We start from the raw sequence: 25,293 nt of genomic DNA on the forward strand, positions 1-25,293 counted from the left end.
TTAAGTAACCATTTGTCTTGGTGAATATCTATTGCTGCTGGGTTTGGGGGTCCTCTGGGCTCATAATACATGCTTTTTTATTTTTTAGTTAATAAAATTGAAGTACCATCAATAATCACAAAAGGCTGATATCGTGAAACTATCAGGTTTTTACTAACTAAAGACTGGAACAGAGAAAGGCGAACATGGTAGGATCAGTCTCAGGAGGCGTGTCCAGCTGGCAGCAGCCAATCATGGCATAACAGTGGTTTACCACAATCTGTATCTCAATTTGCATTTGGTTTCCCCAATAGGGAAGAGGCAAATAACACTGACTACGATTGGAAGATTGCAAATGAGCTGCTTCATGTGAGAGAACTGTTCAGATCTCTGGATGGTGAGAGGGAATGACGTAAAACAGCATATGTGGTCTCTCCCACAGTTGCTTTCGGAAATTGCTTGAGAAGACTAGAGATGGTGGAAGAATGAACCATGGAGCCAGAAGGGCAGAGTTCCCTTCACGGATAAAGCGCTCACTTGCATCTTCTGCATTTCCCCTAGTTCCCTCTCACTCCACCTCTAACCACACCTACCTTTCCTCCGAGACAGTTCCCTTTGTCCTCACCTTTCACATCACCGGCCTCTGCATCAAGCACACCATTCTTTGACACTTCCACTAGCCACAAAGTCCCCTCCTCGCCCCTTTCAGCAATGCACTTCTATTTACGTTATTTTAAACCCGTCAGAATCTCGAACATATCTTCCAACTCTCTTTGCTTTAGCCCTTTGAACTTCAGCCATTTTTTTTAACCTTTTATAATATACTGTTTACTCCACACTAGGCCCATGGCTAAACTACAGTACAAACGAGCTGTTGGTTAGGGATAAAACCAGTCCCAGAAAACAGAGACAGGAAATATATGTGTATGTTGGTAGTCCCTGAAAAAGGACATGAGGACCAAAGGATTAAAGAAATTAACATCCCTTTTTCATATTTAGCCTTGTAATTTCAATATCAGCCTTAGAACCTATTTTCTGTCAAATGTTTAATTTGTTTGTTAATTATTATACCCATTTTAACACTACTTGTTTGGACATTTGACAAATAAACAATCTCAAATATTTATAATATACTCCACTTCTGATGGAAAAAACAGTAACAAGTTGAAATGGAGAATGGGAATTTCAGGAGTTGGATTGAAATGCTAGTACTGAATTGACTTACTTCGCACTTGGTGAACTTAAAAATCAATGCAGCAGCACCCTATCAAGGACCGTCAGGGATGGGCAATAAATGCTAGCCTTGTCAATGATAGTTGTGCCCTGGACAAGAGCAAGGGGTTTTCTCCATGGAGCGACAAAGTTTGAGAGGTGATTTAATAGAACACGAGGGGTCGGCAGCTCGCACCTTTTTCCTAAGGCAACAACAGCAAACACCTGTTTAAGGTGAGTAGAGGAAAATCAGAGGCAGGTATTTAAAAAAAAAGCCTGGAATGCGTGGCCACGAGTGTTGGTGGAGGCTGGTATAATAGGGGGATTTAAAAGACTATTTTAAGGGAACAAGCTATGAGCTTGTTATGGAATAGATTTAAATCGATCGGCGCAACCTTGTTGTGGGCGGCACAGTGACCGCAACACTCACTTGAAGAGCGCCAGCAACAAGGGTTCCAATCCGGCGCTGTCAGTCAGGAGTTTGCATGTCTCCCCATATTTGAGAGGGTTTCCTCCCACGTTCACAAGGTTAGGGGGCTGTAAGTGGAGTGGCCCGGGTTTTGTGGGCAGGAAGGGCCTGTTACTGTCTCATTTTTTTTTAAATGTAATATCACTTGGGGCTGCAAGCCTGTTGTGGTGAAACCATGATGGGACAGATTTGTGATATGTCAATAACATGACCTTTTATGGTTGACCCTGCTCTCACTTGGCTGGCTCGTCACTCCTCCTCTTTCTTCCCCAGCAAGGTTGTCATGCCACAAGCCCAGTTTGAGTCCAGGTCAGTGTGAGTGAGTAACGCCAGGTTCTGGAGTCCGGGTCAGTGTGAGAGAGTAACTCCAGGTACTGGAGTCCGGGTCAGTGTGAGTGAGTAACTCCAGGTACTGGAGTCCGGGTCAGTGTGAGTGAGTAACTCCAGGTACTGGAGTCCGGGTCAGTGTGAGTGAGTAACTCTGGGTACTGGAGTCCGGGTGAGTGTGAATGAGTAACTCCAGGTACTGGAGTCCGGGTGAGTGTGAGTGAGTAACTCCAGGTACTGGAGTCCGGGTGAGTGTGAGTGAGTAACTCCAGGTACTGGAGTCCGGGTGAGTGTGAGTGAGTAACTCCAGGTACTGGAGTCCGGGTGAGTGTGAGTGAGTAACTCCTGGTACTGGAGTCCGGGTCAGTGTGAGTGAGTAACTCCAGGTACTGGAGTCCGGGTGAGTGTGAGTGAGTAACTCCGGGTACTGGAGTCTGGGTCAGTGTGAGTGAGTAACTGCGGGTACTGGAGTCCGGGTCAGTGTGAGTGAGTAACTGCAGGTACTGGAGTCCGGGTCAGTGTGAGTGAGTAACTCCGGGTACTGGAGTCCGGGTCAGTGTGAGTGAGTAACTGCAGGTACTGGAGTCCGGGTCAGTGTGAGTGAGTAACTCCAGGTACTGGAGTCCGGGTCAGTGTGAGTGAGTAACTCCAGGTACTGGAGTCCGGGTGAGTGTGAGTGAGTAACTCCAGGTACTGGAGTCCGGGTGAGTGTGAGTGAGTAACTCCAGGTACTGGAGTCCGGGTGAGTGTGAGTGAGTAACTCCAGGTACTGGAGTCCGGGTGAGTGTGAGTGAGTAACTCCAGGTACTGGAGTCCGGGTGAGTGTGAGTGAGTAACTCCTGGTACTGGAGTCCGGGTCAGTGTGAGTGAGTAACTCCAGGTACTGGAGTCCGGGTGAGTGTGAGTGAGTAACTCCAGGTACTGGAGTCCGGGTCAGTGTGAGTGAGTAACTCCAGGTACTGGAGTCCGTGTCAGTGTGAGTGAGTAACTCCGGGTACTGGAGTCCAGGTCAGTGTGAGTGAGTAACTGCGGGTACTGGAGTCCGGGTCAGTGTGAGTAAGTAACTGCGGGTACTGGAGTCCGGGTCAGTGTGAGTGAGCAACTGCAGGTACTGGAGTCCGGGTCAGTGTGAGTGAGTAACTCCAGGTACTGGAGTCCGGGTCAATGTGAGTGAGTAACTCCGGGTACTGGAGTCCGGGTCAGTGTGAGTGAGTAACTCCAGGTACTGGAGTCCGGGTCAGTGTGAGTGAGTAACTCCAGGTACTGGAGTCCAGGTCAGTGTGAGTGAGTAACTCCAGGTACTGGAGTCCGGGTCAGTGTGAGTGAGTAACTCCAGGTACTGGAGTCCGGGTGAGTGTGAGTGAGTAACTCCAGGTACTGGAGTCCGGGTGAGTGTGAGTGAGTAACTCCAGGTACTGGAGTCCGGGTGAGTGTGAGTGAGTAACTCCAGGTACTGGAGTCCGGGTGAGTGTGAGTGAGTAACTCCAGGTACTGGAGTCCGGGTCAGTGTGAGTGAGTAACTGTGGGTACTGGAGTCCGGGTGAGTGTGAGTGAATGTCAGGTCTGGTGAGTACGAGCTCATTTCTCATTGCAAAAGGAAAACTCACAGCTCCTTTCCGAGAACATGGACTGGTCGCGAGGATTTACCCTGTACGTTCCATGAGGGGGGGGGAGGGTCTCGGCCTTGACGGCGTTACTACTTTTGACCGCGGAAGTAGCCTGCGACGTTCGTGGCGTCGGGGTGCGGGCGGACGGGCGGACGACCGGAACTAGATGCTAAGTCCGCGTCCGAGGCGACGGGAGCTCGAATGGGCGGCCGTGAGGCCGGCCGGGAGCGGGAGGTAAGTCTGCGTTCCGGGCCTGGGGAGCTCCGGCGGGTGGGCGGCAGTTCCACTGGGAGAGCGGCCGGGGCCTAGGTCGAGGCGTCGGGTGTTTTCGATGGGCGGGCGGGCGGAGTTTCCGACAGATACTGAAAGCCATGGTATTCTTGAACGAGTTGAGCCTCCTGCTCCATTGTGTTGTCAGGATCAGTCCTCGCCAATGGTTCCAGTTCATTAAACGTATCGGTGTTTCCATTTTTCCTGCTCGATGTCAATTATCCACAGCAAGTGTTGGTTGGGGTGGGATAGGGGGTGGGGGGGGGATTAGGGGGTGGGGGGGATTAGGGGGTGGGGGGGATAGGGGTGGAGGGGGATAGAGGGTGGGGGGGATAGAGGGTGGGGGGGATAGAGGGTGGGGGGGATAGGGGGTGGAGGGGGATAGAGGGTGGGGGGGATAGGGGGTGGGGGGGGATTAGGGGGTGGGGGGATAGAGGGTGGGGGGGATAGGGGGTGGGGGGAAGGTTTGCAAGGGGCATCAGAGGTTCACACAACATTTAGGACTCGATGGAAAATCCGTTTTGTTTCCTCGCACTGAAAAAAAATCCCATTTATTATCAGTTGGAATTGGTTATTGTCAGCTCTTAATAAAACTGTTAATTATTAAGTACTCAAGCCAGATTTGTTTGAAGTGTCTGGATGATGTTGCATGCCATATGGTGCTTCTGTTTCAATGAATCGAATTTGGAAGAGTAACCAACATTTTAGGATTATTTTCCAACGACCTTTGACCTGAAACTTTTCCTTTAGGGTTTAAAAAAAACTGCAGATGCTGGAAATCTGCAATAAAATGCCAGAGGCAATCAGCAGATCAAATATCGCCTCTGGAAGGAGAAACCGGTGGTGCTCTGGTTGCTGGTCAGAAGACCGGTTCTCCTACCTCAGATGCTGCCTGAGCTGCTGAGTATTTTCCAAACATTTTCTGTTTTATTTCACGTTGAATTGTTGACCTGCTGAGCTTTTCCAGCATTTTCTGCTTTTTAAAGATACATTTTTAAAATAAAGCTGACTTTAAAGATGGTAAAGAAAGGCCTTACCATCAATGGAAGGAAACCACAGTACGATCTGTTAGAAGATAGAATAATATGGCACAGAAGATCATTGCAATTAATGGTAGCCCCTTATATTTTGTCAAATCTTTATAGTTTTCTTTAAAATATTACTATTGAATTTGTTTAATCCCCTCCCCCCCCCCAAGTGAAGCAGATCAGATAGAATTATCCATTGCACTTTCAAAGGTGCTACAAATCACTCTTTCTGCTTTGCATCTTAAATTTGTGTTCTATTTTAGCTTCTAATGTTGGATAGGATTTCTCTCACTTTACATTAAAGCTTTTCAAGAAAATGTACATCAGTATCAAGTCTCTTTTTAACCTTTCCTGTGCCAAGGAAAACATGGAGTTTCTCCATTCTCACAAGATATGAAAACCCTCTTACCATTCTAGCAAATCCGCTGCAACCTCCTACCCAAAGCATTATGCCGATGACCATGTGCCAAATTCCAGGAGAGGCTTAACCAGCTTTATATAAAAGTTGGAATAAATTTGCATCTGTTGAGTTATGTTGCACCAAAACCAGCTCCATCACATAGCACATCTGTACTACTCAAGTCCCTGTCTACAAGTTCCATGCAGAACTTGGCTAACAGCTTTTTATGCCTTGGCAGTTCCAATTTGATATTATGCATGGGGGCAATGCATCATAAATGCTGAGCATACCCGACTCAACCACCCATTCAGGCAGTGTGTGTCAGATTTCAGCAATCCTCTGTGTGATAAAGGTCTTCAAATCCTCTCTAACCCCTTCCTTGACTTTTGGTTATGGACACCTCCACTGCAAGGAAAGTGTTTCCAACCATCTGTCATATTTTTCAATTTTGTATCTTTCAAGTTACACTCACCTTCCTCTAATCCATTTAAAACTAGTGTCTCCAGTCTTTCCCGACATCTAAAACACCATCCCACATTATATGCAAAATATTTTCTGCCCCTCGAGTGCATATTCTTCATGCATAGAATCATACAGACCCTTTGACCCAACTCGTCCATGCTAAATAGCCTATCTGAGCTAGTCTTATTTTCCTGCATTTGTCCCAGATCCTTTTAAACCTTTCTAATCCATTTGCCAGTCAAAATGTCTTCCAAATGTTGTATCCATATGTACCACTTTGGGATCTTGGTCTTTGCATCAACCACGCAGCTTTGGAAAAGCTTGACCTTCAGGTCTCCTTTAAATCTTTCCCCTCTCATTTATGTCCTCTCATTTTGGACTTTCCTGCCCTAGGGGAAGGACTGCCACCATCTATCTTAACCTTTTCCCTATGCAAATGCTCCTGGTATTGATTACCTTTATGCACCAAGGGGGAAAAAATATCCTAGTTTGTCCAGTCTCTCATTGTAAGGCAAGCATTCCAGTCCTTAAAATCCTTTTGAATCTTGACTGCACTATTTCTAGCTTCATGACAACCTTTCTATTGGTAGTCAAGGAGAACTATACACAGTACTAGAAATGCAATCTCACCAATGTCATGTACAGTCAGTGATTTCTCAACTCCTGAACATAGTGCCCTAAACACCTTCATGGTCCTGGTCACCAGTATTGTCATTTTCAGGAAACTATAAGGGAGGCAGAGACAGTGATAGATAGGAGTTATGGGGAGGCAGTCACCCCCAACATTCAGGAAAATGAGTGACTGAGGAAAGGGAAAAGGGGAGACAGGCAGTGCAGAGTACCCCTATGGCGTATACTGCTTTGGATACTGTTGGAGGTTGGGGGGGGGGTGGAACAATCAAAAGTGGTCAAGTCATGAAGGTCGGGTCTCTGGCACAGGGGCTGGACTCTTAGCTCAGAAGGGAAGTGGGGGGGGGAAGAGTAGGGCTCGTAGTTGGGGACTCGCTGGTTAGGGGAGCAGATAGAAGGTTTGCTGGATGAGATCGGGGATTCCAGTTGGTATGTTGCCTCCCAGGTGCCAGGGTCAGGGATGTCTCTGATTGAGTCCACAGCATTCTGGAGAGGGAGGGGAAGCAGCCAGAAGTCATGGTCCACGTGGAAACCAATGACAGTTAGAAGTGGGGATAAGGTCCTGAAAAGGGATTACTTAGAGTTAGGGAAGAATTTTAAAAGCAGGACCTCAAGGGTGGCAATCTCAGGATTGCTGCCTGTGCCACGCGCTACTGAGGGTAGAAATAGGAAGTTGTGAAGGATGGTTCAGGAGCTGGTGCAGGAGGCAGGGGTATAGATTTATGGATCATTGGGATCTCTTCTAGGGCAAGTCTGACCTGTACAAAAGGGGTGGGCTGCACTTGAACTGGAGGAAGGCCAATATCCTGGCAGGCAGGTTTGCTAGAGATGTTGGGTAGGGTTTAAGCTAGTTTGTCAGGGGGGTGGGTATCAGAATGAGTGTACAGAGAGTATGGAAGAAGAACACCTAGATTGGAAGGAATGGAGGGAACAGAACATAAAAATAAATGAAGGAGAGAGGAAGGTAAAGGTGGTTGGCAACAAAAAGAGTTCATGTGGAGGACAGTCTCTCAACTGCATATATTTTAATGTAAGGAACATTGTAAATAAGGAGGATGAGCTTAAGGCCTGAATGGCCACATGGAAATGTGATATTGTGGCCATCAGTCAAGCTTGGTTGCAGGAAGGGCGTTTTTGGCAATTAAATATTCCAGGATTCTGTTTTAGGCATGATAGAATGGAGGGGGGAGGGGTGGTTAAAAGGTGGAGGAGTTGCATTGCTTATTAGAGAGAACATTACAGCACTGGTGTGGCAGGATGGTTTGGTGGGATCATCCAGCGAGGCTATTTGGGTAGAATTGAGGAATGGCAGAGCCATGAATACATTAATGGGAGTGTATTATAGACCACCAAATGGGCTGAGGGAATTAGAGGAGCAAATTTGTAAGGAGATTGCGTATATGTGTAATAAACACAAGATGGTAGTTGTGGGACATTTCAACTTTCCAAACATTCAACTTCCAAACATTAACTTGGACACCCATACAGTAAGAGGGCTGGATGCGGTCGAGTTTGTTAAGTGTGTTCAAGAAAATTTTCTTAATCCATACATAGAAGAACCAACTCAAGATGAGGCAGTATTGGATCTCCTATGAAGGAACGAGATAGGTCAGGTAACAGAGGTTTGTGTTGGGGAACACTGGGTCTAGTGATCACAATACTATTAGTTTTAGGCTAGGTATGGAAAAGAAAGGTTGAGATTCTTGATTGGAAGAAAACAAATTTCGAGGGGAGGAGAAAAGATTTGGAGGGTGTGGATTGGGATAAGATATTTTCAGGGAAGAATGTACCAGATAAATGGAGGATATTCAAAGGAGAAGTTCTGAGAGTGCAGAGTTGGTCTGTCCCCATGAGGATAAAAGGAAAGGTTAGAAACTGTAGGGAGCTTGGTATTGGGAACTTGGTTCAGAGGAAGTGGGATGTGTACAACAGGTATAAACAGCAGGGAATGGATGAACTGCTTGAGGAATACAAGGAGTGTAAAAAAAATCTTAAGGAAGAAATTAGAAAGGCTAAAAGGAGATATAAAGCTGCTTTGGCAGGCAAAGTAAAAATAAATCCAAAGGGTTTCTATAGGTACATTAAAAGTAAAAGAATAGTGAGGGATTAAATTAGACCCCTTGAAGATGGGGGAGGGGGTGTTGGTAGGCTTCGTGAGAAGCCAGAGGAGATGGAAGCATTAGGTATTAATGATGAAGTAGTGAAATGGATTCAACAATGGTTGGATGGGAGATACCAGAGAATAGTGGTGGAAATGTGTTTGTCGAATTGGAGGCCAGTGACAATTGGAGTGCCTAGAGAACGGTACTGAGTCTGCGGCTGTTTGTCATATATATTAAAGATCTAGATGATAGGGTGGCAAATTAGTAAATTTGCAGATGATGCAAAGGTTGGCGGTGTTGTGGACAATGAGGAAAATTATCAAATCTTACAGGGTGATACAGGACAGTTAGAAGAGTGGGCTGGAAGACGGGAGAAGTTTAATACTGGTAAATGTGAGGTGCTACATTTTGGTAGGACTAATCAAAATAGGACATACATGTTAAATGGTAGCCAATTGAGAAGTGGAGTTGAACAAAGGGATTTATTAATCTGTTCCACATTTGCTCTCTGAAAATGCCTTCTATTCTGGAATGTACTTTTGTGAATCAGAGCAAATTCGTCTGCTAAACTAGCTGCCTATTGCCATGTCTCCACATTTCTCTCATCCAGGTATAATTTAATCTCCTTTGGGACACACCTTTTAATATTAATTCTCTCAATCTGTCAAAATCATTGTTTATTCCTTTTGAGATGCACCAATGGTCAAAACATACAGATTTCTTCAGAGCAAAATCCATATAAGATTGATTCCATGTTTTCATAATTCTTTTAGTTTTAAGTAGTTTTAAGGAAGAGCAAGGAGGGGCCTAAAGTTGAGGTTCTGGATTGGAAAAGAGCAAATTTCGAAGGAATAAGAAGGGATTTGGGGAGTATTGAGTGGGACAGGATATTTTCAGGTAAGGATGTTAATGAAAAATGGAGGATATTCAAAAAAGAAATTTTGAGGGTACAGAGTAGTTATGTCCCAGTCTGGATCAAAGGAAAGGCTGGAAGTCATAGGGAGGCTTGGTTTTCGAGGAATATTGGAAATTTGGTTAGGAGAAAAAGGGAGGTGTACAAGAGGTATAAAGAGCAGGGAGCTGAGAAGTTGAAGGAGGACTACAAGGAGTGTAGAAGGAATCTTAAGAAAGAAATTAGAAAGGCCAAAAAAAGGCATGAAGAGGCTTTGGCTGACAGAGTAAAAATAAATCCAAAGGGTTTCTATAAGTACATTAAAAGTAAAAGATTAGTGAGAGATAAAATTGGACCCCTTGTAGATAGCGAGGGTAGGCTGAGTGAGAAGTCTGAGGAAATGGGGGAAATTTTGAATGATTTCTTTGCCTCGGTATTCACTAGGGAAAAAAATGTTGAACCAGTTGAAGTAAAGAAAAATAGTGGGGAGGTCATGAAGCATATAAGGATAACCGAGGAGGTAGTGATGGCTGTGTTAAAAAAGATAAAGGTGGATAAATCTCCCGGACTGGACAAAATATTCCCTAGGACACTCAGGGAGGCTAGTGGACAGTTAGTGGGGCCATTAACAGAGATATTTAGGATGTCATTGGCCACGGGAGTGGTACCAAGGATTGGAGGGTGGCGCATGTGGTTCCTCTGTTTAAGAAAGGGTCCAAATGCAAACCTGGGAATTATAGGCCTTTAAGTCTGACGTCTGTGGTGGGCAAGTTGATGGAAAGTGTTCTGAGGGATGGTATTTACAAATTTTTGGAGGTACAGGGATTGATAGGGAGTAATCAGCATGGTTTTGTCAGGGGTAGATCATGCTTGACAAACCTGATTGAGTTCTTCGAGGGGGTTACAAAAAGGTTGATGAAGGGAAAGCTGTGGATGTTGTCTATTTGGACTTTAGTTAAGCTTTTGACAAAGTTCCCCACAGGAGGTTAGGAAAAAAGGTGGAGGCATTAGGTATAAATAAGGAGGTAGTGAAATGCATTCAGCAGTGGTTGGATGGGAGGTGTCAGAGAGAAGTGGTAGAAAATTGTTTGTCCAATTGGAGGCCGGTGACTAGTGGAGTTCCTCAGGGTTCGGTCCTGGGTCCACTATTATTTGTTATATATATTAACGATCTGGATGTAGGGGTAGAGAATTGGATAAGCAAGTTTGCGGATGACACAAAGATTGGTGGTGTTGTGGACAGTGAGGTAGATTACCGTAGATTAAAAGGTGATTTAGGAAGGCTGGAGGTGTGGGCTGAGAAATGGCTGATGGAATTTAATACAGATAAATGTGAGGTGCTACATTTTGGAAAGGCAAATTTAAATGGGTCATATACATTGAATGGTAGACAATTGAGGAGTGCAGAGCAACAAAGGGATTTAGGAGTTATGGTAAATAGTACCCTCAAGGCTGATACTCAGGTAGATGGTGTGGTGAAGAAGGCATTTGGAATGTTGGCCTTCATAAATCGGAGTATTGAATTCAAGAGTAGGGAGGTTATGATGAAATTGTACAAGGCATCGGTGAGGTCAAATTTGGAGTACTGTGTACAGTTTTGGTCACCAAATTATAGGAAAGATATAAACAAAATAGAGAGAGTGCAGAGAAGGTTCACGAGAATGTTGACAGGATTTCAGGGTCTGAGTTACAGGGAAAGGTTGTGCAGACTGGGTCTTTTTTCTCTGGAGCGTAGAAGATTGAGAGGGGACTTGATAGAGGTGTTTAAGATTTTAAAAGGGACAGACAGAGTAAATGTGGATAGGCTTTTTCAATTAAGAAAGGGGGAGATTCAAACTAGAGGACATGGTTTAAGATTGAAGGGGGGAAATTATAAGGGGAACGTGAGGGGAAATTTCTTTATGCAGAGGGTGGTGGGGATGTGGAATGAGCTTCCGGCAGACGTGGTCGAGGCGGGATCATTGGTTACATTTAAGGAAAGACTGGATCGTTACATGGATAGGAGGGGACTAGAGGGGTATGGACCAGGTGCTGGTCAGTGGGACTAGGAGGGTGGGGATTTGCTACGGCATGGACTAGTAGGGCCGAACTGGCCTGTTCTGTGCTGTAACTGGTTATATGGTTATGTTTTCACTAAATTAAATTTTTGCTTTTATGTCTCCAGGACCAACTCAAAAGTTTTCAATACTGCTTGTTTAACAGTATAATAATCTGCCACTTGCTCTGCAGTCAAGCTACAGTATGCAATTTGTGCTTTTCCCTTCAATACATTTTGAAGCATAAGAGGCCACTTTTCTGTCGGCCATCTTGAGCTCTCAGCAACCTGTTCAAAAAGCTGAAAATATGTATCTATATCTCCCTCATCAAAAGGAGGCACTAGATTTACCTCTCTACCTCTCCCTAGGAGTTACAGCCTCAATCCTCTTACTTCTCTCCACCTCACCTACCTCTAACTCATATTTCCTCTGTTTTTCTGCTTCATCTGCCTCATATATCCTGTCTCTCAGCCTCTGCTCTTTACTTTTTGGCTTCATATTGTTGACTCTACAACTCAAAATTACTTTTCTCCCTTTCTTCTTGCACCCTCAATTTCTCCAATTCCAATTGCAATTCAAAAGATCTTTTCTCTAGAAATTTTTCAAAGGCTTTCTCAACAAATTTTCCCTTACTTATATAATATTTCACTATAATCCTCTGTATTTTTACTTTTCTCCTCCAGTGTTTAACTTCAATTTTCAATGCCTTAGAAATAGCCATCAGTTTCCCTTTTCTCATGTTCTGCAGCTCTGCAGGTGATGGTTGTAACAAAAATGTATCAACATCCATTGCTGCTGTTTTTCCAGGCACCAGCTTTAATTTAGCTTGCAAAAATTCCAGACACAATAGCTTGCAAAAAAAAACTCAATCAACTAATAAAATCGTAAAACAGCAATGTTCAAATCCTAAAGGACGATCCCCCATAAAATGTTACGGAGTCCAGAGGACCCCCAAAACCCGCAGCAATAGATATGCACCACAACATAGGGTTACTTAAACAAAAGTAGTTTTTAATTATATTTGAACAAGAAAACAGAATAAACTTTAACTTATTACTTAACCTACTTACTAACCTACCTAACCTAATTAATCCCCCCTCTAATAAGAAGTGCAGGTGTGTGTGTAATGCATATTTAAGATTAGAAAAGTTCTTTGGATCATAGTCCAATCTCACTAGTTGCAGGCAATTCTTGTACTGTGCACAGAAGTTAGCATTAACAAAGTTCACCAGGCTTTGGTGTTTAACAGACAAATGGCTGCCACTCAGGAGGGTTCTTGCTGGTTTTCAGAGAGAGATTTCTTTTCCAGGACATCGGCAACTGATTCCTTCTCAATCAGTCTTGCTGACGAACCTTGTCCCCTTCAGGGTTCTCCAGATGATCCTCTTTCTTTCAGGTCACCTTTCAGACAGCTAGTCTTCTCCTTTGACCAGGCCATCTTCCAAAATTTGCCAGCTTTGTCCTTCTGGAACTGATTTCTGTCTCCTTTCTCTCTGTTTCACACCTGAGAGCAAAACTGTTCTGTCTCTGTCTGGAAAAATCACAAGGCACTTTCAGGTGACCAATTGCCCCACATGTTTAGGCAATATGTGGCTGTTTTGAGGCCACCTGAATGTGCAGGAGGTGCTCTTGAGACGAGCTACATAACCCTCCTCTGAGAGGGATAATCAGCTCAGCTCAGTGGCTCCACCAGCCATCTGAATTCAGCTGGCTGAAAGCAGATGTTAAAGGGTCAGGCTGCTGATCACAGCTGACACTGGGCAGGAGCCGGAGTGTGCTCAGAGGCGCATCCTGTGGAGCTGTCCTGCAGGTGGCCAGCGTTGCGCTTTAAACGCTGCCACCTGAACACCAATTTAAAGGGCCGCTTCCGCTTCTTCAGGCGCATTCTTAGCGTAGAATGGACCTGAAAAAGCCTACATGCTCTCCCAGGCCAGCTGGATTCTGCAACGTTGTTGCTCTTTCTGTAAAAAGCACCCTGTAAAAGTCCTGCAAATATTCTGTGTTTTAAAATGTGTGTGTGCAAGCTGCTCTAGCAATTCCCCCCAAGCCACCTCGAAATACTCTGTCACAGGAGTCAAGGTACATAATTCTCTGAAAGTAGGATCCCATGGATAGGGTGGTGAAGAAGGCATTTGGTACGTTGGCTTTCATAAATATAGAATACAGGAGTTGGGATGTTGAAATTATATAAGGCATTGGTGAGGCCAAATTTGGAATATTATGTGCAGTTTTGGTCGCCGAATTACAGGAAGGATTTAAACAGTATAGAGTGAGTGCAGAGGAGGTTTACGAGAATGTTGCCTGGGTTTCAGGGTTTGAGTTACAGGGAAAGGTTGAGCAGGCTGGGACTTTATTCCCTGCAGTGTGGAAGGTTGAGGGATGATTTGATAGAGTTATTCAAAATTATAAGGGGGATGGATAGAGTCAATGTGGATCGGCTTTTTCCACTGAGAATGGGGGAGATGCAAACAAGAGGGCATGGATTGAGAGTAAAAGGGGATAAGTTTAAGGGAAACATAAAGGGGTATGGAATGAACTTGCGGCAGTGGTGGTAAAAAGCGACATCGATGTTAATATTCAAGGAAAGGTATATGAATGGGAAAGGTGTAAGGTTATGGACCAAATGCAGGTCAGTGGGACTAGGTGGGAGAAAACGTTCAGCACTGGCCTGTTTCTGTACTGTAAATGGTTATATGTACCCGCACCCCTACGTTTCTCTCTTTTCAATACACTCCTGGGCCCAATCTTTTGCAATCAAGTTCTGCCCTGATTTAACGTTCCAAATGTGATCATGGCCCAAAACCTGAAGTATGTGATTGTGTTTCTCTCTCACTCCAATCCCCAATTTCCTCTTATCCAACTCCTACTTCCCCCTGCCTTGAATCCCTTTCCTACATGACCTCACTTCCAGAATCCTGGGAAAAGCCTTGAGCCTTATGCATAATGGAACTGCAGCTTCATCGCTTGTATAGTGTGGAGGAACAGCAGTACGTGAGTCCCAAATCCATACATCCCTCCAGGTTACCGCACAGGATAGTTAAGAAGCCCGATGGGATGCTGGGCTTCATTAGTCGAGCAATTGAGTTCAAGAGTTGAGAGGTTGCATTGCAATTGTACAAATCTCTGGTGAGACCACACTTAGAGTTTTCAGTTTTAGTCATCTTATTGTACAAAGGATGTTGAACCTATGGAGAGGGTGCAGAGGAGATTTACTAGGATATTGCCTGAATTGGAAAATAAGGCTTCTGAATCAATGTTAGCAGAGCTAGGACTTTTCGCTTTGGAGCAAAGAAGGATGAGGGATGACTTAATAGAGGTCCACAAGATTCAAAGAGGCATAGATAAGGTCAACAGTCAGTACCTTTTTCCCAAGGTGGGAATAACAAACACCAGAAGATATCTGTACAAAGTGAAGGGAGGAAAATTTAGGGGAGACATCAGGGATTTCTTTTTTAAACCACAGAGTTTTGGGTGCCTGGAATGCCTGGCAGGGATGGTGGAGGAGGCTGAAATATTAGGGGCATTTAAGAGCCTCTTAGGCACAAGGATGAAAGAAAAATAGAGGGTTACGAGATAAAAAGGATTTAGTTTTTTTTTGGAAGGAATATATAGATCGGCACAACTTTGACGGCTGAAGGGCCTGTATTTTCATAATTCTATGAAAATGCAACACTTTGCAGAGTTATCTTGTACCTGTCATTCCTTGGCCCATTTTCCTGTTACAATCTCAGATAAACACCACAAATTTTGGAGAATTCAGCAAATTTACTAACAAATATATCTCATCCGAATTATTAATAAGCATTAGTATTTGGGTGTACTAAACTGTTTGCTTGGCTGCTATTATTTTCTTGAATGCCAGTGGTAACCCCCATGTATATAAATCATCAATATGCATGGCTAATCCAATACACACACATAAGAGTGTCAGGTTTTGGGAAGGTTATATTCCCAGAGTGGAAGTTGCAGCACCATCTAATGGTACATGCAAGGGAGCATGTCAAATATTTAAGTAATTACGGAAAAAAATCTAAACTCAGTAATACTTGTTTATTTTAAAAAGACAGTAGTTATGAGGTAATTCAAATGACATTGTGACTAAAATAGATATTTTGACAGTTTAAGTAAAATTGCAACTACAATTAAACCAGTCATATTTTCCATAATGAACAATTTGAAAAGTTTTTCCTCAAATCAGATGCTAAAAAATATACTCTGCATTTTTTCCATTATTGAAAATCACATTTAATAAACAGAAAATAGATTTCTGGAGCCAACAAAATTTATTAAAATTTTAGATTTAACAAAGCATTCAATAAATTGTGCACTAATTTTGATGGGTGAATTAATATATTTTACCATCAAAATTAATTTTTCTTACATAAGAAAAAACAACCTCCAGAACTCACCAAAACTTTGATGCAAAAAAATTGTTTATTTATTGTTTAAAATTGAATTACAAACTCTTCTCAGAAGGTAGCTAGAGAAATGTTTTTGAATGAAATCAAATTCTATTTTACTCTCTGAAAATGATTTTTTTTCTCTTATTTACCAAATAATTTGAGGAATCCAACATTGGTACTTTATATTCTGTGCATTAAAATTTCAATTCTCAAATAGTTCAAATCCCAGATTATCCTTTGCCAGTTTATTTTACAGATACAATGGTGCAGTCACCCAACTATGAAAAATTAACAGTGATACATCCAGAAGAAAGCTCAGTTGACAGTTAAACATGATACTGAAATGGCAAGTACAGTATTGTTCACATTACAAAAAAAGTTTAACACTGAAAAAGTAAATTATATTAATATACATGGAGGAACTTGTGCATTTTCCTAATCAACATCAAAATATTTTATCATAAACTTTACCTCATTTGCATGGCTAAAGCTGGATACTCCTGCATGTAGCTTGACATGCTAAATCTACTTGAGTGGGATCTACCTGTAATCCAGTGACTCAGAATCAGTTTGTCAACATTCAACATACCCATAAATCTTCAGTGCATCTCAAACAGAAATTATTAATCCTCCTACAATTTTCCATCAAAGCACAATTTTACCAATACAATTCTACCACATACCACCAAAATTCTTTCCATGATACTTAAATGATAGTAAAAACACATTCACCACAGGGAGAAATTCAACCATTAAAATCCATAAGTAGAAAGAAAATGCCTCAACACCTGACATCAGATTGAAAATTTCTCTAAGCTTCCCAATTTTATTTCCCTTTTTTCAGTTGACATTTGTTTAAACAAATTAAGATGGGGAAAAAGGCTTTCTGGTTAATTAAAACATATCCAACTTGTTCTCCACTTCCTCCATAGAGGATTCAGCGATACATCTATAATAAGCATTTCACAATCAGCAAAACCTTGTTTTGAGAACCTCTAGTTTTCACTCTGCAGATTATTGCTCAAGGAGACCCTAAATCCCCTTTATTTCAGTATAGTTGGGCCATGTTTTAATGCACAATTTTTAAAAATTTTAAGCAATTCTATAGTGAACTTCAGAACCTTCCATGAACTGCGAAGAAGAATTTTAAATAGAGAAATCAAATTATGTAGAAGCAAATATAAAAGATTGACAAATAAACAAATCCAAACTTTTGAAAATATTGATACTCTTGTGTGCAGGGGAGCTTGTTTAAATTTAAGCTGCTTGAAAGGACCTGTGAAATAAGTGGAAACTCCCAAACTATATTTACGCAACTGAAAAACTTGGCCACCTTAATGGGTGGATCCATCTAATTGAACTGTGTATTTTTGTTTTCCAAGTAGCACAAAAGCTTGTGTAAAGTGGGCTTACACTGAGGGCTCCAGATTCTTTTGCATAAGTTACAACTATTTTGGATGATTGACTCAATAAAATAATGTGCAGAGTGGAAAGTCTATTCCTAAATACTTACAGGTGTATTCTTTCCTAGATTATTTTTTCTGAAAGGTAAACTTCCAATAATAAATTTCTAATACAGCACACAAAAAAGTTGGTGGACAGTCCAAGGGTAAAAGCAACTGTATAATATTACTCCCATAGAACCATAATACATTACAACACAAACAGGCCCTTCTGCCCTTCTAACATTGCCATACTATTCAGCTACATCCCACTGACCTGCACCCAGTCCACAGCCCTCCCATCTAAGTACCTGTTCAAATTCTTCTTAATTATTAAGATCGAGCCCACATTTATCACTTCAGCTGGCAACTCATTCCACATTCCCACCTCTTTATGTGTGAAGAAGTCTCCCCCCCACTAAAAAAAAATTCACCTTTAGCCCACGTCCTCTGGCTTGTATCTCCTAACATTTACCCTATCTCTACCCCTCATTCTTCTGCACTCCAGGGAATAAAATCCGAACCTGTTTAACATTTCCCTGTAACTCAGTTCCTATGTAGTAGTAATTCATAATTCAAATAATGGGTAGTATTGGGCATCACGATTGAAGGATTAAAGAGGAGGCAGACAGAGTTCTGGTAGTTCATGCTGGGCTAAACAAGAAAGTAAAGAGTAGGCATGAGGTCCTGGTTGAATAATAACTAGAGCACATTACTAAGAGTAAAGAACAGAATCCCCAAATTACCATCAAGTTGGCTGCTGAAACCACATCATCACCCTCTTCTTCAAACAGAAGGGGTAGGAGGAGGATATCAGGAATTGGAGACCCATCTGATTGTTAAATGTTGACTATGAGATCCTGTCCAAAACCAGTGCCAAATGGGTCACATCTGCTCTGGAACAGGTGATCCACACACACCAAAGCTGTACTGTTCCAGGCAGGAAAATCACTGACAGCTTCGCGCTGCTTAGAGATACCATAGCCAATGTGCAGGGGTTGGGGGGTGGGCGGGGGGATTGCACACCTGTCCTGTCAGCTTGGGCCAGGATAAAGCTTTCAATATACATAGTAATGGGTCCTTCCAGTCCACAGGCCAATGCCACCCAAATACCACAATTAACCCTTATGTATTTGAAAGGTGGGAGGAAACGAGAACCAGAGGAAACCCATGCAGACATTGGGAGAACACAGACACCCCAAGACTCAAACCCAGGTCACTGGGACCATAATAGAATAATGCTAACCAAGTTGCTCTCCGAAATGGGCTTTGGGGATGGAATCAGTAATTGAATTAAACTACTCTAAACAGGCATCCATAGTACAGCTCAAAACAATGAATGGGAAACAGATAACTTCCTCATCAATCTGGACTCAGGTAGGTTGCTTTCTTTCTCTTGTCTTGTTTGCGTGCTGCACAGCACCCTATTCTGAATCCATCAAGAAGTGCACACGCATAAGAGGCAGTGGAGGCATCCAGGTTCATTCCGCAGACTGATCAGCATCTACAGTCGTTTTGAGTCTGCGTCGGGCACCAGTATAAACTGAAGAAAGAGGCAATGCTCTTTGATAACTGGTCTGACCAGTTCACCATCCCCTTCACAGTCAGATCTGTCTACCTGAAGGTGCTGGGGATCTGGTTTGGAGGAGCTGAGGCATACAACAAAAAACAGTGAAAATTGGGTGATTAGGCCCTCTCAATAATGGGGAAGTATTTGGTCATCAAGAGTGAGGAGTTTTCTCTACTGTTGTGCAGGTTGCAGGTATGGTACATCCCCGCACCTTTGCCCTAGTGGTCACCAGAGCAGTTTTCCGGTTCACATGAGGATCTGAAGGGTCACCATGTACAAGTTGCCAGACAGCAGAGGCAAGGGCATTCCCAATGCCGCCCACATCCTGATGACTACCTTCATGTTTAGCTGCATCAGGCTGTGCACTGAACTAAAGTACAAGGGCACCGTACCACTGTGTGTTGAGGTTCTACCTGTCCTAGGTGTTGCAAAGGATGGGCCTGGGCCCGTTGCTGTGTAATATCCTTTGTGGAAAAAAATTTCCAGATACCTTTGACCACAAGTCAATTAGGCAGTGGTCAGCAGTGAATATCCTCCAGATCAGGATACTATGGACTGTCCATGTCATCTGGCAGAATGCTTAACCATCAGTGCTCACGAACAAGCACCAGGACTCCGACTGGTCGACGATGAGAGCCCTGCTGGTCAGATCCTTCCTATGTGACAGAAATATCACCCACAACTCACATTGACCCCGAAACAACTGCGGTGGCATAGAGACAGTCACCCACCTCTTTGCAAAATGCAGATTTGCTAAGAGTGTGTGGAAAAGGATGCAAGGTTACAGTTCACCCCAGCAGCATTGTGACAAAGGACTCTCTGGTTTATGGGGTGGATGCAGAGACAGACATCCAGAGCTGCTGGAAGATAGCCAACCCACCCTTTAGTCTGCTCGAAACTTATTAGTGTCCCACCACAACGACTGGCACATTCCAGGCTGCCACGAGTATGTCTGAAGGACACACTGAGGCAGTTAATGCATGGGCATTGTGGGGAAGGACCACAGTCTAGAGTCTATATATTACCAACCATTGAGGTGCTGAGATCGGGGTGACTCCCCTCAAACAACAGAAAGAGGAATAAAGACAAGGTATCACAGTGGTCTATGGTGCTAAGCAGAGAGTTAATGTAACTGTACATTGATGGAAATATATGGATATGACTCTAACGATGTGAAAAGACATTAAACCGTTTTCTATTTTGCGGGAAGGGAATGTCTGCTGAAACCAACTCAAACTATGTGCTGGGACGAGGGCTCTCACAGAAGAATGAAAATGTAGGGAGGGATTAATGAAAAAAGTAAAATTGCAACTGGATTTTTTTCATTGGAATTAACAAGTTACACGGTGATTTTTATAAATGAACATTTTTAGCATTCAAGGATATTGTAACAGGTTTCGTACGCACAAAAGGAACATCAGCCACAGCACCTTGTATGCTACAAATCAAGGCAAAGAGTGAATTTTTAAATATTGAATATTTTTCAGATACAGTGTCCTGGCTCAGGAAGAAGAGGTTGATGAATGTTCATATATAGAGCCTTTGAACATCACAGCCCTTCTAGTCTGTGCTGAACCATTTTTTTCTGCCTAGTCCCACTGACCTGCACCCAGTCCATTGCCCTCCATATTGCTCCCATCCATGTACCTGTCCAAATTCTTCTTATAAGATTTTTTTTGAATATTTTTGATTTTTAAAGACTCATACCAACAATCTCATTCAACAATAGTACATAATATTCAGAATCTATTTTTTCCCCTACCCCTCTCCCATCCCTCCCATACCCTAACACAACAAAGAAAAGAATTATATAAATTAAATGAATTATCACTAAAGCCACAAACCCTTAAGGGAACTTAAGAAAAACCCAAAGAAACCTAAAATAAAAAAGATACGCAACAAAATACAAGAGCATGTCATCTGTGCCACAATCCACCTCATTGATCTCAATTATTTCACTACTGGCACAGATTGTTGAACTTCCTTTATTCAGAAGGGGTATAATTATATTTGCATACCAATGTATTGCAGATAGGGTTGCCACACCCTAACAAATGTGCCATATTTCCTCCTTAAATTGTATGTGATTTCCTCCAGGGGAATACAGATCTGCATTTCCGTATTCCATTGTGTAAATATTTAGTTGGGAGTCGAACTTCCACATGACTGTTATACACTTGTTGGCTACCGACAAGGCAATCTTCACAAACTGAATTTGGTATCTGGACAGTTTAAAACTCATGTCCATAATGTTTCCCAGAAGGTACAATTCCAGATCCTGTGGAAAATCCACCTTTGTAATTTTTTTTCAGAATGTCCTCCAGGTCCTCACAGACGAATCTCACCTTTGTATACAGGCAGGTTGAATGGATAATGGTTCCAATCTCTACACCACATTTTTCCAAAATTTCTGATTTAGATTTATGTAATTTTTGTGGTGTGAGGTATAGTTGATTCAGGAAATTGTATTGCAGCAATCTGTGCCTGGCATTGATCATGCTGGCCAAAGTCAGACCAGTGCCCATGTTTGTTACCCATCTTTCCCTAAACTTTAAGTCTGGCTTCGGACCCTCACTTTGGAATAGGAGATACAAATTAGAGATCAATTTGCGCATATTCCCCTTTTGAATTAGAATCTCCATGTCACTACACACGGGCAAGGCCATAGACGGTCCCAAATTATCCCTTAAGAAAGATCTTAGCTGAAGATAGCAGAATAAAGTTTTATTAGACAAATTATATTTATTCCTTAGCTGTTCGAGTGATATAAGATGCCCTTGGTCTTAACAATGCTCAATGTATCTGATCACCTTCCGCCCCAGGATCTTATTATCCAGAGTCAGGGGTATTAATTTGTTCTGAGTCAGGGGTGCTTTAGGAAATATCTCCACCTTTATTAGATGCATTGATTTATTTTTTTGCTATGACTGAATTACATGTTTTAATATGGGGTTATCTGTTTTCTTTGATATCAATTTAGTGTCCCATTTATATACCATTCCTGGTATCTTCTCCACTGTGTGTCGTCCAATTTGTGCCCAGGAGAGGGTACAACCTCCCTCAAAGGTTGAGGTGATAAACCTTCACTGGGCCACCCATAATATTTTTTTTAATTGGCAAGTTCAGACCTCTCAATTTATAATCCCAAATCAACTTTTCCATGGAGACTCTAGCCACTTTAACATTCCACAAAAACTTTCTGACACATTCATTGAGCATCTTAAAGAAGCCCTGGGGCAACAGAAAGGGCAAGGACTGAAATAAATATTGTAGTCTTGGCATCACCTTCATTTTAATGCAATTAACTCTGCCCACTAAAGTTATGGGCAGGGTTCTCCATCTACCAAGTTCCCCCTCAATTCTTCTTAAATGTTAAAATTGAGCTCTCTTTCACCACTTCAGCTGGCAGCTCATTCCACTCTCTGTGAAGACCTTCTCCCTCAAGTTCCCCCTAAACTTTTCCCCTTTCATCCTTAACCCCCTGTCCTCTGATTTGTATCTCACCTACCCTCAGTGGAAAAAGCTTATCTACATTTACTCTGTATCTCCCTCATAATTTTAACTATCACATCATCCCAGGGAATAAAGTCCTAACCTGTTTAACCTTTCCCTGTAACTCAGTTCCTGAAGTCTGGGCAACATTTAAGTAAATATTCTCTGCACTCTTTCTATCTTATTGATATTGTTCCTGTAGTTAGGTGACCAAAACTGCACTCCAAATTTAGCCTCACCGACATCTTATACAACTTTTCCTTAACATCCCAACTCCTGTACTCAATACTTTGAAGAAGGCCATTATGCCAAAAGCTCTTTACAAGTGACACACTTTCAGGGAATTATGTATCTGTATTCCCAGATTCCTCTGTACCTTCGCACTCCTCAGTGCCCTACCATTTACCGTGAATGTCCTTTTTTTTTTGTTGTCCTTCAAAAATCAACACCTCATACTTGTCTGCATTAAATTCCATCGCCATTTTTTCCAGCTGATCCCTCTGCAAGGTAATTTTTAAAAATTAAATTTAGACATACAGGCCCTTCTAGCCCACAAGCCTGCGTCACCCAATTGGCCTACAGCACCTGTACATTTTGAAGGGTGGGAGGAAACTCGCGCAGACATGGGGAGTACATACAAACTCTTTACAGACAGGGCTGACTTTAAACCCCCGGTCGCCGCACTGTAAGAGCAGTGCACTAACCATGATGTTTATCGAGCATAAATCTTTACTGAAAATTAAGAATAGTGTCTACTGATATTTAAAAGTTATTTTATCCTTGGGGATCTATATTTTTCAAATCTCTCAATAGAATTAAACAGGTTATTTGTAAGGGATTCACAACATGGTAATGAGAACTGCTCAATATCTTCCAAGAAGATGGAGGGTTATGGGCATTGTGCAGGGAGGTGGGACTAGAAAGGGGTGTTTGGTTCGGTGCGGACTCGAAGGGCCTAATGGCCTGTTTCCGTGCTGTAATTGTTATGTTATGTTATGTTATATCAAAGGTAGCATTTTTTTAAATAATATTTGATAGTAAAACAAATCTCTTTGTTACCAAGTGTAAAGCTGTCAGTGTTTGCCATGTTTCTGGTGTCCATTGTGAAACAAGGAAGAAGACTGTAGAGCTACTAGAGAACATAAGTAGACAGCATTGAAGCATAAATCCAATCTGTTCCTAATTGCACTGCAGATTAGGCACTGACTAGGCTGGGAGATGGTTACAGATATACTTTTGAGCATCAGGACTTGGATCCTGATTAAAACAGAGCTAAATACTTGTAGGTGTCTGCATTTACCACTCTGCTGGAGACCTTGGCTTCAAAGTGAGCAAATGCATTATTATGCATAGCGGATCACCTATGAACAGGCCATTTCGCCCATTATGTCCATTTCAATCCTGGTGCCAGTTCAAATTAATCCTATCTTACAAGTGCATAGTCCAAATACTGCCACCCCACTCCACCCATGCCTACTTGTGCCTATTTAAATGCCTCAAACTTTGCTATTATATTGGCTTCCACCACATCACCTTTAAGCACACTCCAGGTACCTTCCTCCCAAAAAAAACCTAGACTTCTAAATCTGCTTTCAGCCTTCTGCCTTGCAGCTAAGTCAGTGCTGTCTAGGATTTATTTGACACTTCCATTCTTTGAAAAAGTCATGGCTCCCACAATTTTATACATCATCAGGTCACCCCTTGGCCTCCGACACTCCAGAGAAAACAATCTAGGATTATCCAAAACTCTTTATAGTTAATACTCTCTAATCTCAGCCACATCTTCTGCACCTTTGCCAAATTGTCCACATTTTTTGACAATATGGTAATGAGAACTGCTCAATATCTTCCAAATGTGGCCTAACCGAGTTTTATATAGCCCTAGCAGAGGCAACCAATTACCGATTTATCTCAACAGTACAATGCTAGAAGAAATTTTGCAAAACTGCCAGCTTTTTCCAGCCTACAAATTTACATTCGGTACTAATTCTCTCTAATACCACGACTATTTCATTTTAAAAATCATGTCATCATTTCAAATCCTGTTCAAATCACTACCATTTGGGCTTTTATATCATAATCTTCAAAATAGCGGTTTCCTTATTCTGAGTTTTTGCAGTACTTTTTTAATCAGTAACAAATGTTCAACGATAACATCTACAGTACAACTTAAATTATCGAAAATGGTCAGGTCAGATAAACATTTTTTTCAGATAACTGGTCATTTTTTAAAAAACAGCCCAGTAGCAACAGCAAATCACTTATATCAAAGTTGAAACAACAACAAACAACAAGGGAAGGCTTTATAAGCATTATAATAATGTTTAATTCTCACCAAAAATTGTTGGCCACAATGCCACCGCCAATCCTTGACAAGTCCCCACCACTGCTGCTGAATGCCAGGGAGGCTTCCCGGGCCAGTGGAACATTCACTGGTGAGTCAGCAGGCTCCTGCCTCCCCAGTCACTGGAGCTCCCAACTCAACAGTGTGCCCAGTGTTCATGTGTGGTAGTAGGCCCAGGGAAGGGTTTGAAGTCAGTATTGGGAGTTCTGGTGTGTTGAGGGGAGATGGGAGGGAATGCCACTGAGCCTGAGGTCCCATTCCTGCCCAGGAGGCTGCTCTCCTTGATGATCCCAGGACGAGGGATTCTTCCGACAGCTTGCGGCTGGGCAATAGTGGCACACAGTTTGAGATGGAGAGAAAGGTCAATAGGGGAAGGGAAAGAAGAAATGGAGAGGGAAGGAAGTTACCTGAAACGAGGACACTAGTTTGAATTTCATGTTGAGTGAATTTTTTTTCAATGTGTGAGGTTAGTTCGGCTCCAAAAAATTTCGTATAAATGAGGATTTCTGATTTGTTTCAGATATCCTTATTTACTTGAAATTTGTTTTAAAAATTGGATAAATGAGGAATTTGGAGAATCCAATTTCAGATAATCAAAGTTCTACTGTATATCAGTAATTTCTGAAAA

General features: G+C 42.5%; 1 protein-coding gene and 1 long non-coding RNA gene across 23 annotated transcripts in view; one reads left to right on the forward strand and one right to left on the reverse strand.

Moving 5' to 3' along the window:
- The window catches only part of LOC138757169 (uncharacterized), a 30,978-nt gene extending 27,250 nt beyond the window's left edge, over window positions 1-3,728 (reverse strand). For both annotated transcript variants that reach the window (XR_011353387.1, XR_011353386.1), the window contains exon 1: window positions 3,595-3,728. This is a non-coding gene — a long non-coding RNA (uncharacterized lncRNA). The remainder of the gene's footprint in view (window positions 1-3,594) is intronic.
- LOC138757165 (jerky protein homolog) overlaps window positions 3,684-25,293 on the forward strand; it is a 40,695-nt gene continuing 19,085 nt past the window's right edge. For 6 of the 21 annotated variants that reach the window (XM_069924056.1, XM_069924063.1, XM_069924046.1 and 3 more), the window contains exons 1-3: window positions 3,713-3,828; window positions 14,326-14,401; window positions 16,062-16,163. The gene's annotated coding sequence lies outside the window, so the exon portion shown is untranslated. Of the gene's footprint in view, window positions 3,829-14,325; window positions 14,406-14,443; window positions 14,541-16,061; window positions 16,164-18,570; window positions 18,637-25,293 lie in introns of those variants that run through there. The other 15 variants (XM_069924051.1, XM_069924066.1, XM_069924064.1 and 12 more) reach the window with 12 other exon arrangements.

Source organism: Narcine bancroftii, chromosome 3, assembly GCF_036971445.1.
Source record: "Narcine bancroftii isolate sNarBan1 chromosome 3, sNarBan1.hap1, whole genome shotgun sequence".
NCBI lineage: Eukaryota > Metazoa > Chordata > Chondrichthyes > Torpediniformes > Narcinidae > Narcine > Narcine bancroftii.